The 11,367-nt window shown below is 49.1% G+C and overlaps 1 long non-coding RNA gene across 4 annotated transcripts in view; it reads right to left on the reverse strand.

Annotated features, from left to right (window-relative positions):
- LOC106736110 (uncharacterized) overlaps positions 1 to 3,125 on the reverse strand; it is a 7,523-nt gene extending 4,398 nt beyond the window's left edge. The window contains exons 1-2 of one of the 4 annotated variants that reach the window (XR_003551257.1): positions 3,059 to 3,125; positions 219 to 330 (exon numbers count right to left, since the gene is read on the reverse strand). This is a non-coding gene — a long non-coding RNA (uncharacterized LOC106736110). Of the gene's footprint in view, positions 1 to 218; positions 477 to 1,155; positions 1,420 to 1,763; positions 2,028 to 3,058 lie in introns of those variants that run through there. The other 3 variants (XR_003551256.1, XR_003551258.1, XR_001371226.2) reach the window with 3 other exon arrangements.
- Between the last annotated feature and the right edge of the window lie 8,242 nt (positions 3,126 to 11,367).

Genomic DNA, 11,367 nt, shown 5'->3' on the forward strand with positions numbered 1-11,367 from the left:
GTGGGGAGAGGCCCCTAGCCTTCTCTGCCTACGGAGTTAGAGGAGCGGCTGGGGTGGCCGGGGAGGCAGAGGCGAGAGCTGCAATGACCGGCGTGGGGGAGCTGCCTACAGGCCCTATTGCGGGGAGACTCAGACTGCAAACTTAGACTCTGCAACGTAAGAGGAAATAGCAGATACACTTATACATAATTAATAAAAGTCGGCCTCACTTTCCTCACCTGCAAATTGAAGTAGGATAATAATATTGAGCATCCCCTTCATCCATCATTTGTGGTACTGAGAGGGAGACGATGGTGGCCCAATGTGTGACCTCATTAGGAAGTCTTCCTCCTAGGAAAAGCGACAGAGTAGATTGGGGACCCCACTCAGATCCTCTGGAAAAGATAACTCTGGCATTCACAGTGCGTGTGTGTGTGTGAGAGAGAGAGAGACAGAGAGAGAGAAAGGGAGAGAGAGACAGGAAGGAAGAGAGAGGGAGGAAGAGGAAGGGAGAGAGAGTGGGGAGGAAGAGAAAGGGAGGGAAAGAGAGGGAGAGGGAGACAGGAAGAGAGGAAGGGAGAGAGAGAGAGGGAGGGAGAGAGAGAGGGAGGGAGAGAGAGGAAAGAAGAGAGAGGGAGAGAGAGAGAAAGGGAGAGAGAGACAGGGAGGAAGAGACAGGGAGGAAGAGAGAGGAAGTTGCTGAGAGGGAAAGGAAGGGAGAGAGAGAGAGAGAGGCAGAGCGAGCATGTCCTGAATGCCCGGGTGCCCCTGGGACGACCTCCGCCTTTGAGAGCACCCCCGTAACAGCCAGCTGGGAGTCAGCAACGGCAACAGACATTCTCAAGGAGGAAATTGGAGTCTTGGGAGAGAATGTCACTGCCTGACTTGTATTTCCTGCCATCCGTCGCAGGCATAGATTTCTCTCCCGAGTAGGAAATGAAGTGGTTCCTTTCTGCCGAAGACCGGAGATTAAGGGTTAAAAGTCTCAGTAAGGAAAGAAATTCAGCAGCCAGTAGGATTTCCCAGGAACCGTTGATGGAGTATTCAGTATGTGACAAGCAAAGGACAAAACCTACACAGATTTTTCTAATGGGACCGCATCGGGTCCATGAAAAAGAGATTGTTATTACCCGGCTTTACGCAAGAGGAAACTGACTCGCAGGTTACGTAACTCACCCGAGGTCAGGCAATGAAGAAGGATCCCAAAGGCAAGCGCTCAGACACGTGATGGCTAACTCCCTGCCTGGAACCCTCGAGCATGGGATTGCAGTGACCAGAATAACTGTCACAAAGGGACCTGCCTAGCCAAGTGACAAATTCACTTTCTTCCTGGAAATGAGCTTCGGACTAAGGTGAATCCTGGAGATTTTATTTCTTTTTTTTTAATATTTTTATTTTATACTTTCACTTACTGCACATCACTACAGCTTATGAAATAAATTACCCAACATGAACACGCTTCCAACCAGTCCAGTTGAAGATAATATACATGTCGGGGACCAGCAGTTAGTGTAATGGCTAAGTTGCTGGACTCCCGTGTAGTCGACCCCGGTTCGAGTCCCGAACCCGGTGGCTTAAAACTCACTCCGGGTGCATGTGCGCGCGTGCCCAAGATCCCAAGAGGAGAACAGAGGAGAAAGAATTGCGGTGTGGTCATCCCCCCTGGGGGGGGATTTCTCGCTTTCTGTCTCTCTGTCTCTCTCTGTGTCTGGCGAGCGCACGTGCCCTACAGCAAAAACCTCTCCAAGAAAAAGAAAAAGAAAAAAAGATATTATACATGTTACCATCAACAGACAATCCTCCATTTCTGTGTCCCTCAAATGTCTTGCCTCCATTTTTCTCCTTGAAAACAGTTACGGACACTGGAATCCAGGGTTTTGTTCACTGCTGTCCTAGAAAGTTGGTGTTGGTGTCCCTCTGTCCTTCAGGGTCCCTGTGGAGTGCTCATTCCACAAGGGACCCAACCCAGAGCAACCAAGTCTCAGGTCTGGGTCTGGGCGCTATGTTTGAAATCAGAATGACTCATCTTCACCTGACACAGACCAAACTGCCCCATTACATTGCAGCCACATGCATCTGCTCCTTCTCTGGTTCCTTTTTTTTTTGCTAGAAAACACATACATGCATGAGAGAGAGAGAGAAGCACCCTTGACAAGGTCTTGTCACCCCACAGTCCTCTCTCTATCACCCTCCAGCGCCCCAGGATCTCGGGTGCCTGTGTGCACAGCACATTCTCAGGCCCACTTGAGGATCCAGAGCCTCGCAGGGCACTCCAGCTACTGCTAGGCCTCAGCTGCCGGGCCTCTGGTTCCTAGTGAGTCTTCCTGGGTCTTCGGTGATGATCTTAGGTCACTGAGAAAGTCAGGGTGTATTTTTCTATGCAAAATTGCACCACGACTTTCCTGACAACCCGGTACTGCATGTCACTTGCACGAGGCTTTTCTCGGTCAGGACTGTGTTTATTTTGTGTGATCACGTTGTGTTTCTTTCCATTAATAGCCAAGAACTTAATGCAATCGAATAGACACCATTTTCCTAAAGATCTGCTCAGCTTGCATCTTGCATTTTTGTTCTTTTCTGCCAAAGCACATGTTCGTCTGTGCCATATACAAAGGCTTGTTACTGAACATGTCTGCACTTAGAAAGTGAATAAATTACATATTCTTGTTTAGCTCATTAACTTAACGTATTTGAAATCAACAGGGTGTGTGGTGGTGCACACTGTAACCCCAGCTACGGAGGAGCTGAGGCGAGAGGGTGGTGAGTTTGAAACCAGCCTGGGTAACACGTGAGGCCCTGTGCCACAGAAATCATATGCATTTATTTTAGTTTTCTGCTTTGTCTTGAGCGAGTAGTCAGAATTCTTATAAAACTATTAAAATTTAGATTCTTCTTTCTGAAATGTTCAGTCATGTAAGCTCAGCTCTAGCGAGAAGAAACATAAAAGTAATGACATTCAATCATTTTTCCTGTGAACAAGATAATTTTATACCTTTACCTACTATACCTGGTTGAATAAGAAAAGCTAAAACCTCTGCAAATGGTGGTGCAGTCAGAGTTCCCCGTCTATGAAACGCACCTCTCTATAGGCGTCTGAGTAGCTGCACGATGCCCTCGGCACTCTCAGCGCGAGCAGCTGAAACCACAGTGGGGCTGCACGTGGGGCCTGGCGGGCACCGTCCGGGTGTGCGGAAGCGATGACGACGGCAGCAGTGTCGTAACAGAGCTCTGTGCTAGGGTTCACCAGAGACACCGCGTTCTGTCCTTGTCAGTTCCTGTTCGCCAAATGGGACTTTTGCAATAAGGAAGGGGGAGGTGGCAGACTAAGAAAACAACTTTTAAGGAAGAAAAGAAATGCTAAGAAGTAAGCGTTGATGGCTTCCAAATCCTGAAGGAAAAAAAAAAAAGCCACTTCTTAAAGATATGCCTACCGGGGCCAGGAGGTGTTCGGACAGTGGTTGGGGCCTTGGACTCCCACAAAGCTGAATGCAGTCTGAGTCCTGGACCTGGTGACTTGAAAATCACACCAGGTGCGTGTGCGTGCATGCCCAAAATCCCAAGAGGGGAATGGAGGAGAAGGGATTATGGCCTGGCCATCCCTCCTGGGGTGATTTCTCACATTCCCTCTCACGTTCCCCCTCTCTCTCCAGCAAACACACACACTCTATGTCAAAAATCTTAACAAGAAAACGCCTACCGAATGTTTGACAGATAACTGGACTCTGTGTGTCCATGCACATGTACATGCATACATGCATGTGTGTGAGCCTGATGTGCATGTGAGTTTATTATTGCCTACGAGTGAGTGTGTGCATGTGTGTGTGCATACCGAGTGTGCCCACAGAGTGGGCATATGCGTGAGTGTGTATTGTACATGCAACTGCATCAGTGCCCATGGGTGAACGTGTGCATTCACAGAAGATGGGCCAGACTGTGCCCGTTGCTTCCAGCTGAACTGGCTTGAGCTTGGACACGCTGGAACCGCATCAAAGGCATCCCCGGAGATTCTGGAGAGGAAATGAAGCAAAACCTCTGCTTCCAGTTAAGGCCGAATTAACTCCATAATTGAGTCTGGCAGAGCGACTCTGCAAGCGAGGAATTTTGATAGATGGTGTTTTGTGAGCTAAGCCGGCTGAAGTTTCAACATAAATGACACGCTTGTTTCCAGTTGCAGAGGAAGAGTTCAATTCTGAGCCCAGGGTGTCTCTGTTTCCCTTCTTTCCTTCCCTTCCTCTGGAGTTTGGAAATAACAGTGCACTTGAATGACAAGGGAGAGATTTCTCAATGGTTTCTCGCACAGCGGTGATGGATAACCAGGAAAGCCACGGCCAGAACAAGTCCTGAAGTGACTCCACAGAAGCAGAAATAGGCTCGCTCTGAGGGATCGAACCTGGTACCGGGGCCTGGCAAGTTCCCTCCCTCTGGTCTGGGCCAGGGTCTGCCCTGGCTGTGGGGCAGCAGCATCTTAGCCCCAGGCCTCTGGAATGTCCAAGAGACTGCGGCCCAGCATTATCATGGGGGCCAGGTCTGCCCTCCAGGCTTCTGGGGATCTCCACTGGGTTTCTCCAGGGCCGTGGTGCCACACGAGGCACTGCGAGCTCAGACGTGGTCGCGGGAGCCCTCTCGGTGAGGCAGAGCCGCACAGGAAAACACTCAGGCACGGCAGGCTAAGAGGGGCACTCTGGAGTTGAAGGCCTTGGGTGTGAAGCTCAGCTCCCCTAGGAGCCGGTAAATTTTGTAACAATGGCACATTGCCAGAATGTAGCTACATGTGTGAGGAAAACTAAGGAACCGGGTGGGAACCTAGCACTTGCTAATATTAGGACGTGGCCTCATGTCAACTGTGCTTTCCAAGGGACTTCTAGAAAGAACCGAGGAGCCTGGGAGCTTTATCAGCCAGAGACACCAAAGAACAGGGCTAGCGAGGGCCGTGGAGGGGCGCGGGAAGCAGGGACGGCTTCTCAGAGAGGGCAAGAAGAGGAACGAAACTCAGGAAGTCCCAATGGAGGCTTGTCCTGGGCCTCCCCCATGAGACAGGGTCCTCTGGACTTCTCCAAAAGCCCCAGAAGGCCAGACAGAAGGCAGCTGCCTCCCACATGCTCAAAATTCCTCTTCTGCATTTTATTTATTTATTTGTTTACTTTTAGGCATTTTTACCTTAGGGCACATGCACTTGCCAGAGAGCAGAGAATCAGACACAGTGAGAGGGAAAGTGAGAAGTCATCCCCAGGGGAGACGGTCATACTGCAATCCCTTTTCCTCCATTCTCTTCCCAGAATCTTGGGCACCACACACATGGGCCCGTGTGATTCTCAAGCCTCCAGGTCCGGAACTTGAACTGTGGTCAGCCATGTGGGAATCCAGCGACACAGTCACTATGCCATCTGCTGTGGAGACTCCTGCTCCTGCTGATCCAGACATGGGAACAGTACTGCGAAGTGGGACAGAGGCAGCGTCCCGAGTGGTGAAACTCCAGCAGTGGGTTCTGTATTTGCTGTCCTGTGTGTAAGCTCTGCTGAGGAGGAAACTCTCACGGTCAACACGGAAGCGGCCTCTCAGGTGGAAGCTGGGCTCAGCCCTCAGAGTGCCACACAAGTGACCACTCAGTTGTCCCCTCTGCAGGCGTCTGGCAGCTTTGTCCTCGCCTCTAAATCGCTCCTTCCCCGGCCGGTTGCTATAAAGCATGCAGATGGCAGAGAGTGGCCAGCCCTGTCGCTGCATGTCAGGGGGCAGTCTGTGGGGTGGCCGTCCTACCGGGGTGGAGCCTAGGGCCGGGCCGACGTGTGGGGCCCTCACACACCCAAAGCCAGCGGCATGTTTAGCGGGTCTGGAGTCTCGAGCTGGCGATGTGAAGCTCCAGGTCTGTATTTTTCAGACTCAGGCCCTGTGATAGCATCGTATTAAAGTTGAAACTAGTTAACTGGATGGGTGAAGGCAGCTCGGGAACTCAGGAGCCAGACAGCAGTGCCTCCTTTGTTCTCACCGACCTTGAACCCTTTATCAAAGACTACAAATAAAAGCTTGTCTTTTATACTACGTACATCGAAGCCGGCAGCACCGACGGACCCACACGTCACGGTGCCTGTTTGCCTCCTGGAAGGAACTGGGTGAGCAGCTGCTCCTCTTTCTCGTGGGCTCGTGGGAGCTGCACTTCCAAAAGCAAATCTCACCCCAGCAAACGGCGTGGCGGGAACGCAGTGCTCTGGGCCCAGAGCGTGAGCACAGCTCGCTTACATAGTCATCCTGAGCAAAGGGTGTGTGTCCTATGTGAGTACACGTGTTGGGGTGTACATGGCATGTGTGCATGTGTGTAACATGTACATGTACTGCGTGTGCCTGTCTTATGTGTGTGCATGCACTGCATGTATGTGTGTTATGTGTGTCTGTGTATTATGTGAGTGTCTGGTATGTGTGTGCATGTGTGTTTGTGTGTTATGTGTGTACATACGCTGTGTGTACTTGTGTCATATGTGTATGTTGCATGTGTATGTGTGCTGTGAGTGTGGATATGTTATGGGTGTGTGTGTGATGTGTCTATGTATGTTGTGTGTACATGTGTTGTTTGTTTGTGTGTTATGTGTATCTGTGTGTATGTGCTGTATGTACATGTGGTATATGAATATTGAGTGTGTTCATGCATTGTATGTGTTCCTGTTATGTGTCTACATGTGTGTTGTGTGTACATGTGTGTATTTATGTTATTTGTGTGAACATGTTATGTGTGTACATATGCTGTGTGTGTTGTGTTTGTGCATTAAGCGTGTGCCTTAATGTGTGTATGTTTCATGTGTATGCTTTATGTGTGTACATGTGCTGTGTGTATGTGTTGTGTGTGTGCAAATGCAATGTCTGTATGTGTTGTTTGTGCGCGTGTTGTGTATTCATGTGTTGTGTGTGTACATGTGTTGTGTTTGTACATGAGTTATGTGTGTTATGTGTATACAAGTGTAATGTGTGTGGGTGTTGTTTGTGTGGATGTTGTGTATATGTGTTACGTGTGTACGAACGTAATGTGTGTATATGTGTTGTTTGTACAGGTGTTGTGTGTGCATGTGTTGTGTGTGTACATGTGTCGTATATGTGTTATGTGTGCAAGTGCAATGTGTGTGTGTTGTTCGTGTGGGTGTTGTGTGTGCGTGTGTGTGTGCATGTGTTTTGTGTATGTGTTATGTGTGTACAAGTGTAATGTATGTGTGTTGTTTGTGTAGGTGTTGTGTGTGCAGATGTTGTGTGTGTACATGTGTGTGACGTATTAGCTCTGAGCAGCCCCCACACTAATGACGCAGCTCTGACGTCTCGCCCACGGGGGAGAGAAGTGACGCGCGGATCGGCCGTCTGTCCCTAGTGAAGCTGTGCAGAGGTGTCTGCGTCTGCCGCCCAGCTCCAGGAATTGCTCGTAGCTGCGTTGAAGCCAGGGCAGCCGGCTTGGACACACCGTGTGTCCGTCCCGGGAGCACAGTCTGCGGAGTGACTGGGCACTTAACCTGCTCAGTAAGAGCACGGTCAAGGTCACATTTCAGAGGAAACGGAGGGAAGGCTACTAAATAGACAAGGTGATTGCCTTCTCTGTATAGCGGTCAGCCCACTTTAGACATCACATAGCAACCTGCTGGTTCCGAAATGCGCACCGCAGCCCTGAGCTTGCCCATGTGGCTCGTCCACACCGTCCGTCCTGGGGGTGAAAGGAACAGCTGCCCAGAATGCACGCCGTTCCAGAAAGTAACCACACAGTTGGTGCACACGTAGGACACACGTGCACTTGTGTCCTCCACGGCCCCGCACTCCTGTAACCTGCAGCACTTCATAGCTCCACCCTCAGGCAGGTCTAAACTTCAGTACGTCTTTCTTCATCGGGGACAGGTGAGACCGATGCTGTGCCCTGGTTGTTAAGGGAGCCAGGTGCCCGTGGCCGCTGCGTGGTTTGCATCCTGGCCTTGGTAGCTTGAAAACGTGCTGGTCGAGCACGTGCGTGGACGTGTCCCAAATTCCAGCAGGAGAAGGAGAGGGGGTGCCGCTAGGCCCTGCTGTGAGGGCTGCGTTCTCCCTCTCCCTCTTCTCTCTCTGTTTCTCTCTCTCTGGTGAGTGCGTGTGCCCTAGACCAAATTTAAAAATGATAATAATTACAATAAATAAAATTAAATAAACAATTCTTTAAAAAAGAAAAAAATAATTCTTTAAAAAAGAAAATAAAAACAAAAGCCTGCAGATACCCTACCTTCTTCCTGTACATACGAACCATAGATAAAGCTTCATGTGTAAGTTAAGCACAATAAGAGATTAACAACAATAATCAACAATAACAGGACAATTATAATAAGATGCTGTAGTAAGAGTTATGAAAAAGTGGTCCTCCCTGTCTCAAGCCATCTTTTTTTTTTTTTTTTTCTGTGGATGCATGTGCTCATCAGAAAGACAGAGACAGAAAGTGAGAAATCACCCCCCAGGGCGGATAGTCACGCTGCAATCCCTTCTCCTTTGTTCTCCTCTCGGGATTTTGGGCATGCATGCACACGCGCCCAGTGTGAGTTTAAGCCACCGGGTCCAGGACTCGAACCGCGGTCAACTACATGGGAGTCCAGCGACATAGCCATTACGCCACATGCTGTTCCCGCCATCTTACTATACCATGCTCACCTGCTGTCGGCCTACAGCTGGCCGCAGTACCGGAAACTGGCAGGTGGGATCTTGGATAAGGGGCAAGGCTGCGGATGCACACTCAGGTACGTGCACATATGCGTACATAGCCCCAAATATGAAAGTCGAACATTTATCAGAGATTTAAAGGAGGCATTCAACAGAGCGACTTGCAAAAACATCGTCCTATATAGTCATAGGAAATTACTTAAGTCGATGAGGGTATTTTCCATAGTTGAATGTCACTGAGCTACCAAAATGGTGTTGGACATCGCTAGTCAATGACAGGAAAAGGTGTTTCTCACAGAGTGTGAAGCGCAGCTTACAAGACAGCATGCAAGATAGAATTGTCTTTTTCTGCAAGGAAATTAAAGGCATAAAAGAATTTTAAAATAATAACCACCAGAGCTTTGACATAATTATCTTTGGCAAGAGAATTGTGTGGAGACTTTTTTTTTTTTTCTACATTTTGTGTTTTATCTACATTGGACACAGTGGCTTTTTTCATAAGGAGAATGATCGTGTTTCAGAAAATCACACAAACATGCCTTTGGGTAAAAAGTGTGCAAGACACAGCTTGGTCTAGGGACAGTAGCTTGCAATCCCCGATGAGGCTCCAAAAACATAGGAAGCAATGGCCTAACTGAAAAAGAAATCAAGGAAACAGTCCCACTTACAACAGCATCAGGAAAGACAAGCTAAGGCCAAATATAACCAAGGAGGTGGGACACGTGTGAGCGGGACTCCATAAACCGCTGGTGGAAGAAATGGAAGGAGACACATGGACCGGGAAGATCACCCACGCTATCAGATGGGGAAATTACCATTACTAAAACGCGCATGTGACCCAAAGCAAGATAGATTCCATTCAATGCCTAGCAAAACCTCAGCGGCATTCTCCACAGAAATAGAAGAGAAACTTGTAAAATGTGTAGAGAACTACGAAAGACTTTGACTAGACTAAACACTTCTGAGAAAGAAAAACAAAGTGAAGGCATAGCACTTCCTGACTTAAAATCATAGCACAATGCAGTCATGCTCAAAACAGACCGATACTCACATAAAAACAGACATGCACAGTGCAACGGAGAGAGTGCCAGCGTCTGCTCGTGTTTTAGACCAAGATGCCGAGGGGGCCCAACGGGGGAAGGACATCACTCCAATACGTGCTTCTGGGAAACTGGCTGTCCACATGCTCAGGAAGGTCAGTAGACCTTAGCTTACATCATGCACACGCGCACACACACACACACACACGCACACACACCAGCTCAAAATGCGTGAAGTCTAAGAGCAGAAACTAGGGTCAGCTCTGACATGGTGGTTAAGACAACTAGATCCAGCATGGACAGCTGAGTGGTTCAAGTCCAGGACCCGGTGGCTTGAAAAACATGCCAGGTAAGTGTGTGTGTGCCCAGACTCCTCAGAGGGGAAATGGAGGAGGAGGGATTGTAGCATGGCCATGCGGTGGGGTTAGGGGAGGGCTTTCTCACTTCTTCTCCACCTCTCTGTCTTTCTCTGAGGAGCACACATGCTGTATAGGAAACCACAGGGGGTTAAAAAAAAAAAAGCTATAAAATTCCTAGAAAAGAACACGGGAGAAGAGAACGCTCCTGGACATTGGCCTTGGCAATGACTTTTTGGATATCATGCCAAAAGCTCAAGCTACAAAAGCAAAAATAAATAAATGGGACTACATCGAACTACAAAGCTTCTGCACAGCAAAAGAATCTACCAAAGCTCACGGGAACTGTGGGTTCCCACCTCACAGCTGCCGGTTCTGAAATACAGAAGCTAGCCAGCGCTGGCCAGGGCAGGAGGAAGAGGCACACCTGTACACCGGCACTGGGCACGGACAGCCATTGTGGAAACCGGCCTAGAGCTTGCTAAAGGAATTCGACACAGGATGACCGTGTGGCTCATGAAATCAACACCTCGTGTGGATGCCTCTGCTCCCATGTCCAACACTGCAAGTGATGATGTCAGCAGATGGCACTTCGGAAATAAGAATAAAGAAACCTCGAGACATATACATACATATAAAATGAAAGAGCAGTCAGCCCTAAAGAGGCGTGGGATCTTTCCATTTGCCACAGTGTGGAAGAGCCTGGAGGACAGCCTGCTAAGAGGAATAAGAACAGACACAGAAAGGAAAACACTGTATCGTCTCACTTAAAAATGGAATCTAAAAAATAAAAAGACAGAAATGGAGACCACAACAGTAGTTACCATAGAGAAACTCACAGATGGAGGTGGGAGAACACAGAGGCGGGTGCGCAGGATGACCCAGCGCAGAGGAGGACGCCCCGGTGAAGCTGCACTGCACGTGGGGTTACGCTGAATGGGCAGGTTTCAGCTGCTCCTGCCACCAAACTAATCGGAAAACAGGCAGCTGCGTGAGAGGGTGCACATGCGCGTGTATTTCCCTGTGGTAACCTTCGTGCTGTCTATATGCATCCCGTACACCAGGGTGCAAACCTTGAACATGCACAGTAAAATGTATTTTGTCAAAACTTACAAACAGAGGGACCAGCAGCTGGCATAATGGCTATGTCGCTGGTCTCCCATGTAGTCGATCACGGTTCGAATCCTGGACCCGGTGGCTTAAATTCACACCGGGAGCGTGTGTGTGCATGCCCAAGATCCTGAGAAGAGAATGGAGGAGATGGGATTGTGGCATGGCCATTCCCCCTGGGGGGTTATTTCTCACTTTCTGTCTCTCTGTCTCTCTCTGTCTTTCTAGTAAGCATACAC

Source organism: Tupaia chinensis, unplaced genomic scaffold (assembly GCF_000334495.1).
Source record: "Tupaia chinensis unplaced genomic scaffold, TupChi_1.0 Scaffold000644_1, whole genome shotgun sequence".
NCBI classification, from domain to species: domain Eukaryota; kingdom Metazoa; phylum Chordata; class Mammalia; order Scandentia; family Tupaiidae; genus Tupaia; species Tupaia belangeri.